Here is a 22,500-nt window from a genome sequence, read left to right as displayed (position 1 = left end):
CACACACATATATATATAATTAATGGATAACCAATTTATTTATCATCGAGGTCAAATGCCAATGTTTCCTTACTAACTCAACCTTTGCGTTCCTGAGAAATCTAGGTCTTTCTCCATCAGACAAGAAAGAAATGTAAAATAGATATAAAAAAAAAGAAAAAAAAAGGTTTTAAACTGAATCAGGGTGGATATGACAATCCTGCTGAGTGAGAACTATCTAACAAAGTTTGATAGTCTCGAGAGATACTGCTGGAGCGGTTTGAGATGGTTGTAATGAGGCTTCGACCCAGACATCTTTTTAACGCAGAGTCATCATCGGATGACGGCTTTGTTAAAAACAGAGCTGATGCAAAAACAACAGCTATTGTATAATCATATATACATATACAAATTAGATATATACAAGCATGGGCGCCCGGCGTGGCCCGGGTGTTTGGAGGTGTGTGTTGAGCAAAGAAAAAAAAAGTGGTAGTGGAAAGGCAGGCTTGACAATTGAAAAGAAGGGATGACTTTCAAAAATATCGGCGAAAAAAGCGACCCCTCCCTGTAGAAAAGTGCCCAGTTGAGGGTGAAGAAATTAATGTTTTTACCCAATTTTTCGGTATTTGTCGTCTGAATGGTCGAACTTCAAAACGATACTGATCTTGTGAAAATCTGTCGCTTCTGTCGAAAGTTTTAGGCAGACATGCAAACATACATATAAATTTATATATTGGTAGCTCAAATTTTCGACCCAAACCGATTAAAAAGCTTGCCCTATCTCTGAGCACCGTTTATGTCAAATTTCAAATGTTTAAACCAGAAATTGTCTGATAATTTGGTAGAGACCGTAGAGGTCATTTTTTTTTTTAAACTTTGACCCCTATTATGACCCTTTAAGATTTATTGTTTTGGGCTCAAATCAAATTATTAAGTAAGATCCATGTCCAATTTCAAGTGTTTAGACCCACAATTGGCGGAGGAGTTTGGTAGAGTTCTCAAAGGTCAAATCGTGTAACTTTGACCCCTTAACAGCCAAATTTTTGGCCGAAAACGGATTACAAATATTTTCCCAAATTTCAGTACCCTGTCTATCAAATTTCGAGTATGTAGACTGAAAATTGACAGAGTTTTGAGTAGGGAAATGTACACAGACAGACACACACACTTTCACTTTATATATATATATATATATGATTTGGAAGTGTTTTGACCTTTAAAACTAAAAAAAAAAAACTCAGTTTTTATATTTTGTATCATTCCTTGGAAAACTATTTAGTCAGTAAGTCATTTAATCACCTGCAATCGCTGCGTTAACTTGCCTTCTCGAATTCACAACAGACCTAATGTTAATTTAAGGGATCATCAGTTGTTTACCATGAAACATCGTTTCGGGGATTTATAAACAAAACAGTATATTACATAATGGCTCCCCAGCAGTGTTGATCAAACACCACCTCCGTTAATCACAAGTACAAAAATAATGTTCCAGATATTAGATCTAGTTAACTACTTATGATTAGTCTGACGATCCTATTCATGTTACAAAAAAAAGTCTTCGTTATCTGTGAGATTCATCCAGGTCTCCAAATTCAAATTGTTTAGATTTTTTTATTTATCATTGCTGTATTTATAAAATTCGGCTTAATCCATTTTACTACTTATCAACTATTTTTAGTACTTTAAATATTTACATTCTTATTTACTAGCATTTCAGCCCGGCGTTGCCCAGGTGTTTGAAGGTGTATGTTGAACAAACAAACAATCAAAAAAAAAAAAGCGCTAATTTTTTAAAACTCTGACCCCTATTATGATCCCTTAACATTAACTGTTTTGGACTCAAATGAAATTATAAAGTTAGATCCATGTTCAAGGAACCTATATATAAAATTTCAAGTGTTTAGACCCAAAAAGTATCGGAGGAGTTTGGTAGAGTTCTCAAAGGTCAAATCGTTGAACTTTGACCCTATAACAGTCAAATTTTTGACCGAAAACCGATCACAAATATTTTCCCAAATCTCAGCACCCTGTATATCAAATTTCGAGTCTGTGAACTTAAAATTGACAGAGTTATTGCGTAGGGAAATGTACACCCACGGACAGACACACATATTAACAGACACGTTCACTTTTCTAGATATATAGACTAGCATTTCAGCCCGGCGTTGCCCGGGGGTTTGGATGTGTATGTTGAGTAAAAAAAAAAAAAGTGGTAGTAGGAAGGCAGGCTCGAACCCGTACAGCAAAGGAGGAAAAGAACGGGGGAAAAAACCCTGACGTCTTTGCGGTTACGATCACCGCCAAAACTGAAGTGACTTGTGTTTAAATTAAAGCTAGACAATCGAAAGGAGGATGACTTTCAAAAATATCGACGAAAAAAGCGACCCCCCCTGTAGAAAAGTGCCTACTTGAAGGTGAAGACATTAATTTGTTTAGCCAATTTTTTTATATTTGTCGTATAAAAGGCCGGACTTTAAAACAATACTGATCTTGGTAAAATCCGTCGCTTCTGTCGAACGTTTTAGGAATACATGTAAACATACATACATACATACATACATACATACATACATACATTTATATATTGGTAACTAAGAATTTTCAACCCAAACCGATGAAAAATCTTGCCCTATCTCTGAATACCCTTTATGTAAAATTTCAAATGTTTAGACCAGAAATTGTCTGAGTAATTTGGTAGAGACCGCAGAGCTCAATTTTTTTTTAAAAATTTGACCCCTATTATGAACTCATAAACTTTATTGTTTTGGGCTCAAATCAAGTTATGTAGTTAGATCCATGCCCAAGGAACCTATATCTAAAATTTCAAGTGTTTATACCCAAAAATTATCGGAGGAGTTTGGTAGAGTTCTCAAAAGTCAAATCGTTGAACTTTCCCCCCTTAACAGCCAAATTTCCAGCCGAAAATCGATCACAAATATTTTCCCAAATCTCAGCACCCTGTATATCAAATTTCGAGTCTGTAGACTAAAAATTGACAGAGTTATTGCGTAGGGAAATGTACACAGACAGACACACATATACACAGACACATTCACTTTATATATATATATATATATATACAGTGGGACGAATTTAAAAATCTGAACTTTTGAGAGTATCGAAAACATTTGGACCTAAGTCCCAATGCCAAAAAACGATTCTTTGAATTGTATTTTCGATCTCCCCGACAAAAAGAGGGTGGACCTGTAAATTCACCCTTGTCTGTTCGCCTGTCCGCACATTTCTCAGTAACTACACTTAGGAATTTTTTTAAATTTTGCACAAACATTAAACATGATATGAGTAAATAAATAAAAAAAGTAATAGAACGGGTTTTCCGAGAAAACTCTGGTTACCCCCTCCATGGGTTCTTTTCGGGCTAAAATGGCTAAAATTGACACGTTTGTGCTTATTAAAAAATTTATGCCTTGGATTTTTATAAAACTTTCTGAAAAGTTGTAACTAACTGATTTCTATATAATTTTGTTCGTCTATACTTCGCGATAACTCATTGTGTGCCCCAAGGCTCTTTTTTAGGGCTGATAAAAACGCTCCATTTTTGGGAATATTTTACCATATTTGTCCAAAATTTATCGTCGATGTCTATTTAGCAGTTTTGCATGGTGTTGAACCCAAATTTAAATATGTTAAGACCTTGGGGGACTTTTGGCGCTAAATTGGGTGGGGGTAATTGATGAACTTCGTCATTTTTTTTTTTTTTTTTCATAGTGCAGACGTCCAATTCACATATGTTACGGCCTAAAACTGCACAGTTTGTTCATTTTCACCAGGATTTGACCTCCTCTGGGGATTTTGGGGGCTAAATGAGGGATGACAAATGTTGAACTTAGTTATTTTTTTATGCCTCGTCCACTGTGTATTCACGGGGGACCATGCATGCTTCATTTGTTTTTTCATTTGATTTTGTTTAAAGTAAAATCTTCCATTGCTGATAGTATTGATTTAAATCAACCAGGAAAAGTAAAATCTAAAGATGATCTCTCACAAATGGATTTTCACATTTAAGAAAATATCCGCACATAAAAACATGTGTTTTTAGGATAACTGGGAGAAAATAACCACTATATAGTTAAATATTTAGGGATTTATAAATAATCGGAATCGGTAATTGTATCAGAATCGGTAATTTAGTACGTATTCGAGAAAAAAATATTGGAATCGTCCTATCACTAATATATGAGAACTACTTACTTATATTAATAGTAAACTAACCAAGTAAAACCGTTTAAAGAGTTAACAATTCCATATTTAAGATTCTGTGTTAATTCCTGTTTCGTTTGCCCTCGTCTGAATTGGAAACTCACCGCGACTGATTGTCTTGATAGCGGCTCTCTAAAAAAATGCCGTACGCGATTTTTCTTATCATTCACGAATAAAATAGTAATTGACGCTGATAAATTATGGAAATTCTCTCAGTTGTCTCAATTAAGGAAACCCGTCGTTCGTCTGTTAATTTCCATGGCAACGGCAGCTGGAGGAAATCGACTCGTCTCTATGATATAGATTGTTGGCGGAAAATTAAAAATAAATAACATCTCTTAAAAATTTCAACTTCGAAAAAAAAAAAAAAAAAAAAAAAAAAAGACCAGAATAAAAAAAAAAAGTGTTGGTGAGTAATTATTTGCTTACGTCAGACACATTGTAAACCGCCGTAAGCAATCTTGGTGACAAAAGAACTTTCGTATTAAAGATCTTATCTTTAAAATCTTTATTTTTTTATTTATTTATTTTACCTTCGACTCTAAGAATGAGAGACCTCGTGACGGTTATTAGCATTTCTAGTAGAAGTGCTGCAGTTATGTCCACAGCAATTTCTGGGTAATCTTCTGAAACCAGCACCACTTCTGACGATGTAGATAACGAGATGCACTCCACACCTAATAAAGAGCCATAGATAGACATTTACACATATTTAGGTTTGTGCAAAAATAATGCCATTTTTAGACGTTCAACTTCAAAAGATCATAAATCCTTTCATAATAAACTTTATTTATCGAAATAAGAACCATTAGAATCAACACATTTTCGCTAACGAGAAACAAGTTTATTTATCCCATTAGTATAGAAATCCAGAATTCTGGAAGCAATGAAGTCATTGAAGGCTGATTCGGCATCATCTTAGCTTTTGAAACATTTTCGCACAGAAAGTTGTCGAAATGTTTGAAAAAGTGATAATGGTGAGCGAGAGGTTCGCTGCATATGGCGGATGAGGGAGAGTCTCATATCTCAATTCGTTCAACTTCTGCAGGATCAGTTGAGCAACATGCGAGCGAGCGTTGTGATGGAGAATTGATCCCTTCATATTGACCAATCTCGTTGGAGCTTCTGATGCATTTCGTCAATTTGTCGACAGTATTTCGCTGTAATCGTTTCACCCGGATTCAAGAAGCTGTGATGGACGAGATCGGCCGCATACCACCAAATAGTCACCATTACCTTTTTTTTAGTATAATTTCGTCATTGAGAAATGATGTGGAGCTTCTTCGGCATCCAACCACTGTGTCAAACGTCGCCGGTTTTCGTTGAGGACCCACTTCTCATCAGACATGACAATCCGCTCGAGAAATGGGTCGTTGCTGTTGCACAGAAGGAGCGTAGAAGACATCTCAAAACAACGAATTTTTTTTATTATTGTTCAATTCATGCGGCACCCATTTGTACAAATTTTTGACTTCCGTATTTTTTTTCAATAACGAACGACTGCCGAGTGATTGATTTCGAGTTCAATAGCAACTTCTGTGTGGTTTTGCGAGGATCGGCTTCAATTAAGGCTTTCAAATGTTCGTTATCAATCGCAGTCGGTCGGCTGCGACCGTCTTCATCTTCGAGGCTCTCGTCACTATTGCAAAATTTCTTGAACCACCGATGACCGTCTTCAACTCTAATGCAAACAAATACTTGATGAGCCGACCTTTTAGATAATCAATTCCGCTAAAGTAATCTTCTAGTAATACCACTCACTGATGGTGGCGATAATTTTCCAAACTGACAATTAATTTAACTTTTATCGTTGAGTGCCCCCAAGACTTGATAAGCGTTGATGCATAAATAAATACTAAAAGTAATGTAGCAACAAAAACAGAGGACAATTTCATTCGTTACCAACTTGGATTATAGAAGGCTGACTGCGCCAGACATAATTGTACAACTGAACCAATGTTATGAAAAAAGAAAATATGTCAACATTCACCTTGGGGCTAAGACGGAAAATGAACTACACAGCAACATTTCTTTCAGGACAACACTGTTAAACAAAGTTAAAACCTTTTGGTGAGTCAAGGAATACAAAGACTAGACACTACAACAGTGGAAGAAAATCTTTTGAACTGACGAATCAAAGTTCGGATGAAATATGAGAATCTACGTACGACGAAAGGTTCGTGAAAGAGATGCAACCTCACGCATCATACCATCTGTAAATTAAGAGGAGGGTCTGTTCTATGTTTGTAGATATTTGCAGTTAAATATTCATCAGATGATCGGAGAATTAAAACAGACCCGCTATCAAAGCAGCATCAGAGGTGCGACGGTGGATAATAGCACGAATTGAGAACCTGGGTGCGCGAAATTCATATTCAATTCGTTCCACAGGAACATTTGGCAACCTTCACGTGGTCACTCCCGTAAGTATCCGCTGTCTTTCTAGAAAGACTTCCAACTAGAAAGATCTCAGACAAACGCGAACAATAAATGCGAAATGAATGAATGATACTCAACAACAGCAACAACAACTGCAGCAGCATCCGATTCTATCTAGGACACGACTTACGGGTCAAGAATTTTTACTTGCGCAATAAAATGACCGACGAGAACTTTGCTATGGGTATATTAAAATCGAAGATGAAGGGCATGGCCTTCAAATGATGTGTTGGCCAACGAAATTAGCGGAGTAATATCCCACTATACTGGCGTGGGATGAACTCAAGCGAAAACATAATTGAACAAACCATAATTGCGGCTAGAAAACGGGACAGAACTATCTCCAGTCTGATATTATAGCCTGCACCCGCCCCGGAGCCAATACCCTGGAAAATGTTACGAATTGATTCACAAAGATATAAAAAGAGGTTCAGGAGTGAATAGCTGAGAACGAAAGCCGGTGGGAAGAGTGATGGAGACAAAAGTCCGGATACACAGGATTTAGCGGCCAGAGTTCGATTTTGAGCAGATTGGAACATATCGAGAACAGGCGCGAGGAAATCAGCAGGATTTAGTAGAGGAGATGGTTGACGATTTCAACCAAACAAAAATGATGGCCTCGACAGACAATTTATCTCTGTTAAGTTCCCATATATCAGCTAAGAACTAAAATGTGGGTGCTATCGTTTGGGGAGAGGAGGTCTTTTGTGCGACAGCGTCATACACACCCAATGCTCATCTGATTTATATGCATAATGTATCCGAGTTTATGTTTTTCGTTGTAAGTTGACGTTGCTTTTGTTGTTATATACTTGTAAACCATTGTTTGCGCCCTCGGAAATCGCCTAAACGATAGACGACAATATGACAAGAATGAAAATATTAAGACGGTGGGAAAAAACCCCACAGCACACAAACATTAGGGTCGGCAATCGTAGAGGACCAGCATTTGGTTGTACAAGCCGACTTTCAATTTCTGTCGACAAAAAAAAAAAAAAAAAAGAAAAAAAAAATCGCCGGCAATTTGAAGCCGCAATCGCGACCAAAAAAGAGATCACTATGACGAATAAAAGGTTTTATTCATATTTTTTTTATTTATTTAATTTTTATTTGGTGTGTAATTATAAAGACTTGTATTTAATATTATGGCGTTTACCTCGTTTCTTTAAAATGACACCAAGGTTATGAATTATATGAAATTTACGGTTTCCACCTACTTTTGATTAGTGTATTTGTATTCACATGCACAAGTGCTCTTGCCCTAAAAACTACGATATTATTGTTTCTATTATTCCTAACGCGCGTGTTCTCTTTTTATTACCTAGAGTATATAATGCTACTAGCGGGGGTACCCGGCGTTGCCCGGTTGTTCGTAAGTGTGTGTGTAAGGGGGGGGGGGTAAAGTAAAGAATAATCGAAGTAATAAACCTGCTTAAATATTAAGAAAACGATGTTAAACTTCGTAAGAAAATCGGCAAAACCAAAAAAATACCCCCCCCCCCCAAAAAAAAAAAACCAGCAAACAAACCTAAAACTTCTTTTTAAAAGAAATCGGAAAAACAAAAAACAAAAATCAGGGAAAAAATGATGAACGTGTACTGTTCGGACGACAATTAGAACGAATCTAAGAAGTCAATCTCGGTGAAATAACTCTTACATTTTCAGAGAAGAGTTGTTTCCCCTGAACTGTAAAATGGTCCCTGGGATTCTCGCATGTAAACACAGGAACGAAAATACCACGAGAGCGGCACGAAAAGCGCGAAAGTCTGGGATTGGGACAATGGAGGAACGAACATCGTTCTTCGTAGCAGAGACATTTCTAATTGAATCTGTTCCTATCTGAGTATATATTTTTATGTAATCGTTATGTTAACATCAATAAACGTTGTTAACCGATAACCATTATTTTGTCTCTCTATCGATGTGATTTATTGCCATATTTTTTGCAGTTATGGAGGATTCCATTTACCCACATCATAACAGAGTGGCGACAAGATGAGATTAAAACTCAACAAATCAAAAACAGGCAAGAATCACACGTGCTGAGAAGAGAAAAAAAACACACACACACTCTCGGAGATTTGCAAAAAAAAAAAAAAAAAAAAAAGAAAAAAAAGGGGGGATTACCCTCGGGAATTGCTAACAAGAACGGAAACTTTCTAACATTTCTTTTTCTTTCGTGAACACACGAAGAATAAGGAAATAATTAAAAAAAAAAAAAAAAAAGGAAAGCAAAGAATCTTGAAGTTTTTTTCTCTCTTTTCGTGAACACACGAAGAAATATATAAAAAAGCAAGGAATCTTTTGAAATATTTTTCTTTCTTTCAGTAACACACAAGGGAAGAAATAAAGAGAAACATCTTTTAAAACATTTTTTTTTCTCGTGAACACACGAAAAGAAGCGAAAAATCCTTTTGCAATATGCGTTTTTTTTTTTGGCGAACACGCGGAAAAGGAAAAATAAAAATGTCGATCTCCGCAAAATTACTTAAACAAATTCTAAACCAACATCAAGAACAATTCGAGCGAGCTCAATTAAATCTGATAACGACTTTAACACAAAAATTCCAGTCGCAAGACAACAGAAATTCGTCCAGTATTGAGCTTGTGAATGCAATTACAAAATTCGCTTACGACGCCGATAACGGCTGTACGTTTGAAGCTTTGTTTTCGCATTGGAAAGACACCTTTTACCATGAATTCCCCAGTAAGGACGAACATTGGAAAACACGTTTGCTGATTCGGAAATTTGGTACCAAAGAAAACGAAAGGTTTGTAAATTTTATTTTACCAAAACGACCTTCCGATTTGACATTCACCGAGACTGTGAGTATCTTAACGGACATTTTCGGGGAACAACAGTCCCTATTCAACATCCGATACAACTGCTTCAAGCTGATAAAAAAAAAACAGTCAGAGGATTGTGTCACCTATGCTGGCCACGTGAATCGTGAGTGTGAGAGATTCCATCTTCAAACACTGACTGAAGATCAACTGAAATGTTTAATTTTTATAGCAGGTCTTCAGCCACCAAACGATTCAGAGCTACGCTCCCGACTGCTGGCAAAGCTTAAATCAGACAAAAAATTGACCGTTCAGGACCTGCCAACCGAATGCAACAGGTTGTTGAGCTTAAGGAAGGACGCAATGTTAGTCCAACAATCTACACTACCTTCGCAAACGTCTTGCATCATTTCAGATGATAAATATAAAGGCTCGAAAAAGAAACCACCATCCGCATGCTGGTCGTGTGGCGAATGGCACTATGAACGTCAAAAAACAGACGTGGCCACAAAGAAAACTCCTAATTCTCTTAATACAAAAGTACAAAAAGAAAAACCAGCAACGGAGATCAAACACAATCTCTACCTCTTTTAAAATTGACTTTAAATCTCGCAGGAGATATATCAGTGTCGGATTAAACGAGAGTCCAGTTCGGTTCCAATTCGACATAGCATCAGATATCACTCTCATCTCACACAAAACATGGATAAAAATTGGCAAACCAAACTTAATAAAAGCAAATCATATTGCCAAAAGTTCATCTGGGAATTATATCAAACTGACCGGAGAACTGAAGTGCTCTGTTTCCTTCCGAAACAAAGCTTTTACTGGAACTTACTACGTGACAGACACTGATCTAAACCTGATCGGTTTGGACTGGATTGAGGAACTCGATCTCTTCACTGTTCCATTAGAATCTGTTTTCAAATCATTTTCCCTGAAGTCAACACAGGACATTGAAAAACATTTTACTCACTTGCGCTTGCAATTTCAGCCCCCATTTCCTGTGCTGTACACGAATAATCGAAACCAACAATTTATGGTTCCCATACATCTGCTACACCAGTGCCGCAAACCAGGGGAAACGTAATGGTACTGCTGGAGCACCCAGTATCATCAAAGAAATACCAACAATATCTGCCTTGGCTTTTTCAGGTAACTCTTTCATAATATGGCAAACCAAAAGGAAATTATTCTTCTGCAAAGACTATTATGCTTCGTCAGTGTTCGCACAAATCTATATATTTTTAATAGTGAGAATGTGTGCGAGGACACATCACAACCTATACACTCAACGCATTTTTGATTTACCAACTTAAAATTTAGTATATAGGGTATTCAGATATGCAGGAAAACTTTAATCGTTTTCATCCAGAAAAATGGTCAAAATTGAAAAATTGGTACGTGGGGTGGGGAGTGACTGAATTTGTATCAATCTGTAAACTTTTTCACGAATATGCACGTTTTAGTCGTTCACATGACAAATTACTTATGTTAAGAATAAGTAGGTTTGAAACATCTTAAAGATCGTGACAAGCTGGTCTAATGGTTATTGCACTTGACTTGCTGTAATTATGTTTTAGTTTCGATCTCAGCTCGAGTATGTTTTACTTATAAAAAGTGAACTGTTTAAAAAAAAGTATAATACTCACATGTCTGTTTTTTCCTTATTTTTCATTTCATTCTTTTAAAAGGAATTAAACGTTATGTTTAATACCTACGGTATTTATGTTTATAATATGTAAGGAATCTGTAATCATTAAAATATAATATATATTCGTATTTTACGACCGGGCAAAGCCGGAGAGCCTGCTAGTATACATATAAAATAAAATTTGAATAAGTCATGCTAAAAACGTCTAATAATGGAAATAGATTAAAAACGAGTGTCTAATTGCTTTCTCAATTCATCTAAATACCTTAAATGAGTGTGCTTAAATTTGGCAGTTTACAGAACATTTGGTAAATGTGTTATATACTGAATACAAAAGTGCTCAATACAATTAGAACATGCACAACATAAGTATTCTACGTGGCTTGCGTAAAGGTTTAGACCTGACGGATTCTTCGGAGCTAAATCGTTCTCTATACTATGTTAAGATATATTTCTCGAATTGTCTTAGAAGCACTATTAGAAAGTGGGGGTCAGGGTTGGCCCTTTCACGCAATAATAAACTAAATTAGATTATCATAATATATGAAAGAGAGAGAGGGGAGAGAAAATTTGAAAAAAAAAAGGAAAAAGAAAGAATGGGGGGATAGAAAAGAGAGAGAAGAAGGGAGAGAGAGTAGAAACTCGAAAGAGAGAGCAATAGAAGAGAAAACAGAGAGGGAAAAAAAGAAAAGAGGAAAAGAGTGAAGAAAAATGAAGAGAGCGAACTAAAGCAAGCGAAGAGAGATGAATAAAGAGATCAAGTAAAAAAGACAGCTAATGAAGACAGAGTGAGGAACAAGAGCGAGTGAGAATACAAAAGAGAGGGAGCGAGTGAAGAGAGGGAGCGAGTGAAGAGAGAGAGAGAGAGGATAGGAAAGAGAGAGAGGATAGGAAAGAGAGAGAGGATAGGAAAGAGAGAGAGGATAGGAAAGAGAGAGAGGATAGGAAAGAGAGAGAGGATAAGAAAAGAGAGAGAGGATAAGAAAAGAGAGAGAGGATAAGAAAAGAGAGAGAGGATAAGAAAAGAGAGAGAGGATAAGAAAAGAGAGAGAGGATAAGAAGAGAGAGAGAGAGAGAGAGAGAGAGAGGAAAGAGAGAGAGGGGAAAGAGAGAGAGGGGAAAGAGAGAGGGGAAAGAGAGAGAGGGGAAAGAGAGAGAGGGGAAAGAGAGAGAGAGGGGAAAGAGAGAGAGAGGGGAAAGAGAGAGAGGGGAAAGAGAGAGAGGGGAAAGAGAGAGAGAGATAGAGAGAGGAAAGAAAAAGGAAAATAGAGGAAAGAGAAATGAAAATAGAGGGAAGATGAAGAGAGAAAGAGATGAAAGAGGAATGGAGGAAGTAAGAGAGAGAAAGATGAAAAGAGAAGTGAGAGGATGAGAGACAGTGAAGAGAGGGAGACATACAAAGTGAAAAGAGAGGGAGACAGGCAGAGGGAAGAGAGAGACGGCGACGGACAGAGGGAAGAGAGAGAGACGGCGACGGACAGAGGGAAGAGAGAGAGACGGCGACGGACAGAGGGAAGAGAGAGAGAGACGGCGACGGACAGAGGGAAGAGAGAGAGACGGCGACGGACAGAGGGAAGAGAGAGAGACGGCGACGGACAGAGGGAAGAGAGAGAGACGGCGACGGACAGAGGGAAGAGAGAGAGACGGCGACGGACAGAGGGAAGAGAGAGAGACGGCGACGGACAGAGGGAAGAGAGAGAGACGGCGACGGACAGAGGGAAGAGAGAGAGACGGCGACGGACAGAGGGAAGAGAGAGAGACGGCGACGGACAGAGGGAAGAGAGAGACGGCGACGGACAGAGGGAAGAGAGAGACGGCGACGGACAGAGGGAAGAGAGAGACGGCGACGGACAGAGGGAAGAGAGAGACGGCGACGGACAGAGGGAAGAGAGAGACGGCGACGGACAGAGGGAAGAGAGAGACGGCGACGGACAGAGGGAAGAGAGAGACGGCGACGGACAGAGGGAAGAGAGAGACGGCGACGGACAGAGGGAAGAGAGAGACGGCGACGGACAGAGGGAAGAGAGAGACGGCGACGGACAGAGAGAAGAGAGAGACGACGACGGACAGAGAGAAGAGAGAGACGACGACGGACAGAGAGAAGAGAGACGGAGACGGACAGAGAGAAGAGAGAGGGAAATAGGCGGGGTGAAAAGAGAGTGAGAGAGCGTTAAGAGAGAAAAGTGAGTAAAGAAAGTGTAAAGGAGTAAAGAGAGAAGGGGAAAAGATTATTTAGAGAGAGTAAAGAGAATTGGACTAAAGAAAGAGAGAGAGAGAGAGAGAGAGTAAATAGAGGGAGTGAGATGAAAAAGTGGGAGAGAGAGAGTAAAAAGAGAATTAGTAAACACAAAAAGAACGATGTGTTGAGAGAAAAGATTATATATATATATATATATATATATTATATATATATATATATATATATATATATCTTTTCTCTCAAGATATGTGTGTGTGAGAGGGAGATTGATGCTGATGATGAGCCGGTCGCGCACAAACGAACACAGTCTGGTTTCGGTTTTTGGAAAGCAGCACCACGCACGGCGAATGGCGCGGCGGTGCACATAGCAATTTAAGGCCTTTTGCACTATTTACTCGAAAAGACGAGGAGCCGTACACGGTTACCCACTACGGTGTAGGGAGACAGACAGTTGAGGAGTATCGAGAACAACACAATACGGACTTTTTATTGATCAAGCCGGGGCGCTCTTGAGACAAGAGACGGAGGAGCAGTAAGAGTTGGCGAGAAGAGAGAAGAAGAAGGAGGAAAAGAGTTCAATGTAATGCTTCCCCCATTTCTCCCACACAGGATACATGTTTCCCTTTCTGTCTCGCATTTATTCGTTCATTCATTATTTTTTTTCTCTTTCTCTACGTTGCATGCGTAGACATGGCGGGGGAATAGCGTCAAGTTGTATCCGTTAACGACCGATTTCTGCAGACGTGATATTTTGCGGCCATTGTTGAGTAACGGAATGGCTGACGCCGTGTTGAGGGTTTAGGCTCATCTTGTGTTTTACGGCAAATCAACCCTTTTCTTTGGCGGGTGAGAATATTTAATATCAAACAGCAATACCTATTTTAAACAGATTATAGAATAATCACCCTCGTCTCTAAATCAGGGTCCACAGTGTTTGTTTCTATTTACTTTGTCTCCCCACAAGGGTACAGTTAGACACCAGGGTCATTTGTTAATGCGGAGAAAAGGAACAAAAAATTGAAGAGTAACATCAGAACAAATACTACACTTTGATCTTGACCCGAAGGCTTAAAAGTTTGTTTCTACGTATTTAGACTTATGATTTAGGGTTATGGGAGCGATTCTATAAAAATAACCATTTATTGTATACAATGATTGTTTAAGCAAATTACTATTTATCGACAGCAGGGGGGGGTGCATATCTTTTTAACGACTATTAATATGTTAATTGTTTGGCTGGTTCATTTTGCGGCAGACCAGTTCTTTTCAGATTATTTAATATTGAAGAATAATACATATTGTTAACGATTAATCATATACGCTTAAGCGAACATAAGTTGCTATTTGTAACCAAATCTCGAAGAGAGTGAGGATTCACATCAGTTTACCATGTAAATTGTATAGTCTACTTATTTTTTTGTATGTTTAATCATTCAACACAATAACTATTTAAAACGATTCAATGTATACGACTAATTAAACACAAGCTGCTCTTGTTAGCCATATCTTGTGCTAAAGTTTGTAGATTTGTATATTTCTCAACACAGTATTATTTAGTAAGCGCTGAGGAGATACATTTTTGAAAGGATCATTGTATTCTACGGCAGTCCTTCAAAATCTCACATTCCATAGAACGCGCGTGTGCGCGCGCACACACACACACACACACACACACACACACACACACACACACACACACACAGTAATGTTAAAGTCATTCAACTTAGATGCGACCATGCATGTTAGAAGCTGTGTCTGTCGGTCAGGTTTGAAATAGAGTTATCATCGCTAAACGTGATAATAGAATGGGTGCATAATATTTCTATCTTGAGATGAGCAGGGTACATGAAAAGATAAAGATAAGAAAATAGAGGGCCAGAGATGAGAGAGGATAGAGAGAAGGGAAGTATGAAAGACAGAAACGCAAAGAGAGAGAGAGAGAGAGAGAGAGAGAGAGAGAGAGAGAGAGAGAGAGAGAGAGAGACAGACAGACAGACAGACAGACAGACAGACAGACAGAGAAATGCAGAGAGAGAGATAGAGAGACAGAGAAACGCAGAGAGAGAGACAGACAGAGGAACAGAGAGAGAGAGAGAGAGAGAGAGACAGAGAGAGAGAGACAGAGAGAGAGACAGACAGACAGAGGAACAGAGAGAGACAGACAGAGGAACAGAGAGATAGAGACAGAGAGAGAGAGAGAGAGAGAGAGAGAGAGAGAGAGAGAGACAGAGGGACAGAGAGACAGAGAGAGATAGAGAGAGAGAGAGACGCAGAGAGAGAGACAGGCAGGCAACAGAAACACACAAAGAGAGAGACAGAAATGCAGAGAAAGAGAGAGAGAGAGAGAGAGAGACGCAGAGAGAGAGAAACGCACAGAGAGACAGAGAGACAGAGACAGAGGCAAGCAGATATATAGAGAGATACAGAGGCACAGAGGGATGAGGAGGAGGTTAGAAGAGAGAAAGGGAACGGGCAAAAAGGAGAGGGAGACTAAAACAAAACAAAACAAAACAAAAAACATGTAACTTCAAGAAAAAGAAAGTATCTCTTTTTTTGGAAATCGTCCAAATCCATACCATCGAGAAATAAAAGGGAAAAAATCCGCAATAAACGAGCATAACCTCGTTTGCCATGACTGCACACAAGAAGAACACGAAGCGCTAATGTCTCATAAACCAGACGTTTGCGTTCGCTCCCTGTTGGGAGATGCAAACTAATATGGAATTCAATTTAAAAATTAAAAAAGAAAAAACATACAAATTTTAATTAAATCTAAATTAGACTTCTTTTTATTTTAATTAAGTGACTAATGCTTTGTAGAAAAATACACGTGCAGTTCATTTTTATTTTTGTGTGAGCAGATTGGATATCTATTAGATGCCTGCGTACATGGCCACGCTTATAACGGAGCTATTAAACCCGGTATGTGTTTATTGGACAACAAGAAGAAAGAAGCAACCTTAGTAGAAGTTAGGGTCACGAATGATGTGATCTGAGAGAGAAAACATGACGAAATACCAAAGGCTGCATGATAGACATGAAAAGAAATTGGAATCTTAGGAAGATCTCTATACTTCCAGTAATCATAGGAGCAACCGGACTCCTGAAAAGAATTTCAAAAACTAATTACAAATACACCCGGTGAACCAAGTGCAAGAGTGATTCAAACAATCGCGCTGATAGGGACGGTTAGAATCTTTAAAAGGATCTCTCGGTTGCAGTGTATAAGATAGCGAGTGAATGTCTGGCATCCAGTAGAATTCCTTATCCCCAGTTAGAACAATGATTAGAAAATTGAAAAAGGAAAAAAATCATCAACAACAACAAAACAAGTGAAATATGCATGGTCCCCCGCGAGTGCAGAGTGAACGAGGCATAAAAAAATGACCAAGTTCAGCATCCCCCCCCCCCATTTAGTCCCGAAAGTCCCCAAGGACTTAACATTTAAATTTCAGTTCAACATCAGGCAAAACTGCTAAATAGACTCACACAGAAAATTTTGGAGAAACATGGTAAAATAGTCCCCCAAAATGGAGTGTTTTTATTCGCTCTAAAAGAGCCGATGGGGCACACCCAAGAGTTATCGCGAAGTATAGATAAACAAAATTATATAGAAATCAGTTAGTTACAACTTTTCAGAAAGTTTTATAAAAATCCAAGGCATCATATTTTTTTTTTTTTTTAATTAAAAAAAGAATATGATGCCTTGGATTTAAAATTGACACTTTTGTGTTTATTACACAAAAGTGTCAATTTTAGCCATTTTAACTCTAAAAAGTACCCCTAAGGTGGGGAGGGGGTCAACAGAAGTTTTTCATGAAAATCCGTTCTGTAACTTTTTAAACTCATATCATGTTTAATGTTTGTTCAAAATTTCAAAAAATTCCAAGGCGTAGTTATTGAGAAAAGTGCGGACGGACGAAGGTAAATTTACAGGTCCAGCTTTTGTCGGAGGAATAAAAAATGTATTTTGTGAGGGATTCATCTCTAGCGACACGATTTGATATATTTATTAATTCTAAACTATCAATACGCATGTTTCCGCTTGATTATATGCAAGTAAAAAAGACCCAGAAATTTGCGGGTATTATCTAGCTCTAAGTATTATTATTATTATTATTATTATTATTATTATTATTATTATTATTATTATTATTATTATTATTATTATTATAATTTTAATTTTTATTATTATTTATTTATTTTTAATAAACTACTTTACTTACCTTTAATCTATTTTTTCCGAAAAACTAAATTTTCATTTCACAAATTATCTAATAATATTCTGCTTGTTCCTTCCATAGTTTATATGTTACGCTTTGAAAAAGCAAAATACCATTTTTGAGGGTCAATCCGCTCTAACAAAATAAAAAATAAAAATTTAAATAAAAATCTTATTCCCGAAATCTGCCTTTAAAAAATCTAATCTGGCAGCCCTGGACAACAATAATAAAGTGCCTTCCCTTTGATGCAATCTCGCTTTCGTATATCATAATATATGATCAGTGCTATAATGGTGTGTGAAAGGAAAAGTAATTTTGACGTGTAGCTCTTCTCCACCGATGAAAGTCAGTGAAACGTTACGAAAAAGGAACATTCGAAAAAAAAAAAAAAAAAAAAAGAAAAAAAAAAAAGAAAAGAAAAAACATAAAAAACAAAACACAAAAAACAAAGTAGGGGGTGGGGAGAAACAATTGTCTGCCAAGAAGTGCTGAACTGAAGGAGTAAAGTAAAGATTGTCTCTTACTATGCGATTTTATTATTTGTATTGAACTATGTAGCACAATATTACTTTCTTAGTGTTTATTAGTAATTATTAATTTCTCTTATTTGGGTCAGTTCTATATTTAAAATACAACGGATACTCTTTTCATACAAATGTTACTGAACTCATTTGCTGCGTGATATTAGTTTTTCTGTCCAAAAATATTTTTTCGCTTGTATGTATGTATGTATGTACGTATGTAGAGAGAGAGGTGTTATTTGTTTATTTGCGATACGTTTTGAATGAATTCAATTATTTACGAAAGTGCATTTTTACCTAAATACGAGTTGGGAATAATTTTCCCTTTAACCAATTGGTACCCCCACATGGGGAGCGGTATATATATTATTTTTAAAATATAATCATCCACTGACACGTGTTTCGTCGTCTACAACTCATCAGAGTGCCTGAATCTAGCGAGATTCGAAATTGGGACCCCAGGGTAACGAGTCTGACCTCTTTACCCGCTGGTCCATCTCGCCGACTGTTAGGATATAGCGCGATTTTAAACTTCCCTGTTATCACAAGAACTGTTATGTTTATTTAAGCAAAACTTGCAATTTTTATTCGAAAGCAATTTTTATTCGAAAACAATTTTTATTCGAAAGCAATTTTTATTCGAAAGCAATTTTTATTCGAAAGCAATTTTTATTCGAAAACAATTTTTATTCGAAAGCAATTTTTATTCGAAAACAATTTTTATTCGAAAACAGTTTTTATTCGAAAGCAATTTTTATTCGAAAGCAATTTTTATTCGAAAGCAATTTTTATTCGAAAGCAATTTTTATTCGAAAACAATTTTTATTCGAAAGCAATTTTTATTCGAAAACAATTTTTATTCGAAAGCAATTTTTATTCGAAAACAATTTTTATTCGAAAGCAATTTTTATTCGAAAGCAATTTTTATTCGAAAGCAATTTTTATTCGAAAGCAATTTTTATTCGAAAACAATTTTCATTAATAATTGATTTTTTACTTTATCAGTTTCCGTAATTTTGGGATATGCTACTAATTTCGATGTTCGTTCTTATTCCGACCAAGTACCGATTCATCGCAATACCAACACAATAAAATAAAATTACATTATATATTTAAATATTTACTTTTCAGCTTCTTAAATGTTAATTGCAGATTTATTTCCATGGACGCAGTTTTTTTTTTTTTTTTACATAAAGACAAACAAATACAAATTATAATTCTTATTTATTTGCTTTATTTCTTTGTGCAAAACTAAATATTTGCTTCTTATAAATTCTCAATTATAATTATTCAGATTTAAGTAATTTAATAATTATAACATGATTAGGCTGAATAAAAACGAAACAAAAATGCTTTCATCTTAAATCTCGTTTTTTTTTTTTCGATCTATAAGCTCTATTTGATACAAAATTCAAACCATTGAGCTAAATTTCACCTGTAATGGGTAATTGTATCATTGAGATTTGGAACGTTTAATTATTTTATATTTATACTAGCATGGGTGCCCGGCGTTGCCCGGGTGTTTGGAGGTGTGTTTTGAGCAAAAAAACGTGGTAGTGGGAAGGCAGGCTCGAACCCATACCGCGAAGGAGGAAAAGAACGGGGTGAAAAATGTGACATCTTTGCTGATATGGACACTGCCAAACCGGAAGTGATGTAGGTTTAAAGTAAGGCTAGATAATCGAAAATCTAATCTTTCGAAAATATCGGTGAAAAAAGCGACCCCTCCCTGTAGAAAAGTGCCCAGTTGAGGGTGAGAAATTAATGTTTTTACCCAATTTTTCGGTATTTGTCGTCTAAAGGGTCGTGCTTCAAAACGATACTGATCTTGTGAAAATTCATCGCCTTTGTCGAAAGTTTTAGGCAGACATGCAAACATACATACATTTATAAATTGATAGCTCAAATTTTCGACCCAAACCGATTAAAAAGCTTGCCCTATCTCTGAATACCCTTTATGTAAAATTTCAAATGTTTAGACCAGAAATTGTCTGAGTAATTTAGTAGAGATCGCAGAGGTCAATTTTTTAAAAAACTTTGACCCCTATTATGACCCCTTAACATTGATTTGGGCTCAAATCTAGTGATGAAGTTAGATTCATGTCCAAGGAACGTATATCTAAAATTTCAATTGTTTATACCCAAAAGAGGTTGGTAGAGTTCTCAAAGGTCAAATCGTTGAACTTTGACCCATTAACAGACACATTTTTGGCTGAAAACAGATTATAAAGATTTTCCCAAATCTCCGTATCAAATTTCGAGTCTGTAGACTGAAAAATGACAGACTTATTGTGTAGGAAAATGTACGCAGACAGACAGACAGACGCGCGCACACACACACACTTTCACCTTTATAGATATATAGGTTGGAAGCGAGTTATATTTTCTCCTTATTCTAAAACTAAAGTTCAAATATTTTAACTTGACGTTCATTATGACTACGCAATTCCTACAGCTACGCACGAGAGATGTTTTAAAAGCAATGTTGACTATTTTCTTTATTCTACTTAAACGGATCAAAGACGATTGCACATTGCCTTGTTATGATGACTGAACTAATACATTCATAAACTGAAAGTTTCACCTTTCTGTTGCAAAGATTGAAGGTGTGAGACTCTTTAAGAAAGCAACTCCTATCAAGCAGGTACGTCAGAAGCAGAAATGCATCATGAATTTCTGGCAAAAGTCCATTGAAAATGGTGGTGACAATATAGGAAAATTAAATCTGGAGCAGAAAAAAAAAGCACTCGTTTTAATGGTACCGCTTCCGTCTTCGTAACTATTCTATTTTTTGAGTTAAAAAAATACGAGGCTTTACTTTTGAAACGATCGTCGTACCTAGAATACGGAGCTATTAAAACGAATTTAGGAAAACTCGTCCATTTTTGCTATATAGGAAAACTGGCCCATTGTTTAACAAATATCGATTGAAAAACACATTTTATGACCGTTCTTGAAGGAGATATTGTTTTTAAGAATGAATACACAATGTCGAGTGTTACTTTAGAACAAAAAATGTCCGACATGAGAGGATCACATCGTGGGAGTATCGATAATCGCTCAAAAATAGAAAATTAAAAAAAAATATTGAGGTAGATAAAGTTTTAAAAAGAGCCCCCCCCCTCTACAAAAGAAAATATATTTTAATATTTTTTTAAAATATAATTTAGAGAGGGGAGTTTTTTAACAACTCAAAAAACAAATTAATAACAAAAACCTGAAATTAAAAAGATTTTTGAATAACGGAATTTCTTTTAGCAAGGAGTTTGTGCATTTAATATTAGTAAAAAAAAAAAAAAAAAAAAAAAAAACTACCGGAAAATTCCAGAAAAGAATCTGACCCCACCCTGTTTTTTTTTTGTTTGTTTTAAATTTTTTTAATACTCCAAAAATATCGTTATGAATAAGAAAATGAAATCCCCAAACACTAGAAATATAAATATTGTAATTAACTGTAACTAAAAACCGAAATATTTTTGGATAAGGGAGGATGTGTGTTAAAAATCTTTCATTTTTATTTTTATTTTTTTTACTTCAAAATTGTTAAATAATTAAGAAAAAAAATAACCAATAAAGAAATTTAGTTTTCGATTTGATTGAAAACTGTACTCCTGTTATTCAAGAATCTTTTTAATTTCACTTTTTGTGTTGTTTATTGTGTTGTTTTTGTGGGAGATATAGTTTAAAAAAAAAAAAACTTTCCCTCCCTAAATTATATTTAAAAAAAATATGAAAATTTATTTTCTTTTTTAGAGGGAGGCTCTGTTTAAAACTATAGCTACCTCAGTATTTTTTTTTAATTTGCTATTTTAAAGCGATTATCGAGGCACTAAAGATGTGATCCTCTCATGTCGGACATTTTTTTTTTTCTAAAGTAAAGTTGTTTTTTTTAAAATTGAATAAACGTTTTTAAAATTAATTGAACGACGAAAAACTTACAAAGATAGGTACAAACGAACACTTAAAAAATCAATTTCATCTTTTTTAAAACAGTAAACAAGTAAAAATATTTAAAAAAAAAAAGATTATGAGGTATATATTCTCTTTTAAAAACAATATCTCCTCCAAGGACGGCCATAAAATGTGTTTTCAATCAATATTCATTCAAGTAGGGATAAGTTTTCCTACTTAGCAAAAATGGACAAGTTTTTCATGGAGAGTTTCCGGGCACAATAAAAACATATAGTGATATTGGAATAGGAAAAAAAATCATCTTGGTTGAAATCAGTGTCTCTAATGATGTTGGTTTAAACAGAGCCGAGAAGGCAAAGATCAATGTGTTGTGTACGTCATGAGAAAAAACAAAAAAACAAAAAAAAACTAAAATCCATGATACAAGTAATAATAATAACTAGCGGGACCTGTGGAAATTCCACAGAGGACTCATTCATATGTAATATATTGGTGTTGGCATTCGGTAGATGTTCAGTGTAAATGGAGACGCTCTGATATTATTGTAGAATTTTTGTTAAAACTGCA

This window comes from Euprymna scolopes, chromosome 3, assembly GCF_053919585.1.
Source record: "Euprymna scolopes isolate OS-2025 chromosome 3, ASM5391958v1, whole genome shotgun sequence".
Lineage (NCBI taxonomy): Eukaryota > Metazoa > Mollusca > Cephalopoda > Sepiida > Sepiolidae > Euprymna > Euprymna scolopes.
Note: the sequence above shows the minus strand (reverse complement) of the source record.